The sequence below is a fragment of the Octopus bimaculoides genome, chromosome 25 (genome assembly GCF_001194135.2).
Source record: "Octopus bimaculoides isolate UCB-OBI-ISO-001 chromosome 25, ASM119413v2, whole genome shotgun sequence".
Lineage (NCBI taxonomy): Eukaryota > Metazoa > Mollusca > Cephalopoda > Octopoda > Octopodidae > Octopus > Octopus bimaculoides.
The window spans coordinates 34645154-34646835 of NC_069005.1; the positions used below are offsets into that span (position 1 = coordinate 34645154).

Genomic DNA, 1682 nt, shown 5'->3' on the forward strand with positions numbered 1-1682 from the left:
ATATATATATATATATAGTGAGGATTTACAAAAAAAAACAACAGACGAAGACTGGTGTGTAAACAACAAACAGATGTATTAGTTTAATGCCTGAAACCTTGTGGCTGAGAAGCGAACTTCTTTCCGAGGCATTGACAAATGCCAAAACAAAAGGTAAGAAAAGCGAACGTAGGTTGATGGTCCCTGATCTTGCACATCGGAATGATTATCACACGAGAGGAAAGTATGACAGAACCTTTGGTATAAGTAAAATTCACAGGAGGGACTCAGTTTAACATCGGCTTCAACTAGGGGATACCCAACAACAAAAACAAACAAGCATCATCCCGTTAAACCGGCCATATCGGGCCCAAATATTCCACCCATTTTGTGTTCAAAGTGGCCAGATCAGGCCTCACATACTTACTCTGAAATGTCATTCTAAATGTAAGCAAACGTTTCATCGATATCTCAAAGCTACAAAATAATGCAGGATTAATATTGAAGATGTAAATAAAGATTATAAATTGGACGGAGTAACATGAATGCTAACGGATTAAGCCATCAGCATCACCAACAACCACCACCAACACCACCAACACCATTACAACCACCACTACTACTAATATCACCACCACTATCGCGAATACTACAACCAATACCACCACTAATATCACCACTACTACCATGATCTCCACAACCACCAACACCCACTCTCACTACCATCAACATTATTACTGCCACTACCACCACTACCACCACTACGACTGAAAGCATTTCTTTATCTAAATACAATTAAAGTATTATTTAGATGAAGCACACGACCGTCTTTAATGATTGCAGGAGGGTTCGCGTTGAAGCGGTAGCAGTGATGGTGTTAGCGGTGGGGAGGGGGTGTAGCAGTGATAGTGGTGGTAGAGAGGGTGGTGGTGACAACGGTGGTGGTGGTGGTATTGGTAATAGTTCTGGTGGTGTTGGTGGTGACGGCACCGATAGCGGTGGTGGTAGTAACGATGGTTGTGGTGGTGGTGCTGCTGCTGCTGCTGTCACCTTAGCAGCAGCGAGCGACGTCGGTAGTGCTGTTGCTGATAGTAAGGGGGGCGGTGGCGTGTGACGTCTGGTGGTGTTGGATATTCATTTCTTCTGTTATTCAAAGCTGTTGCGCTTAGTGCCTAGCAGCGTTGTTTAGTGACCCCCACCGCTAACTCAATGTGAGACAGCCGAGAGAAAAAAATTTCCCCCGCAAATACACAATGTTGACCAGGCGCTTAGACAGGATCGTATCGTAAAACCAGGCTTCAAATGTACGTATAAATAGTATAAACATTCTTTTATTATTATTATTATTATTATTATTATTATTATTATTATTATTATTATTATTATTATTATTATTATTATTATTATCATTATTGTATAATTTATTATTATTAATATGGCAAGCAACAAAAACAAACAGCTATACATACTATAAGTACACACAAACACACACGCACATAAATATATACACATTCTTAGAGTGAAAGTTATTTCTGTCACGTCCACACAAAACATGTGTATACATGTGTGTGTGTTTGTGTGTTTGTGTGTGTAGGTATGTATGATACACCATAAAGCTAAGACCTTTATGGACGTGAAACCTAAGGTAACCCCATAAACTGGCCTTATCTAACTTTAGTATATATATATATATATATATATAT

The 1682-nt window shown here is 39.4% G+C and overlaps 1 protein-coding gene across 1 annotated transcript in view; it reads left to right on the forward strand.

The window, feature by feature from the left end:
• Window positions 1–1003: 1003 nt before the first annotated feature.
• Window positions 1004–1682, forward strand: part of LOC106869082 (uncharacterized) — a 20144-nt gene continuing 19465 nt past the window's right edge. The window contains exon 1 of the mRNA XM_014914605.2: window positions 1004–1283. The gene's annotated coding sequence lies outside the window, so the exon portion shown is untranslated. The remainder of the gene's footprint in view (window positions 1284–1682) is intronic.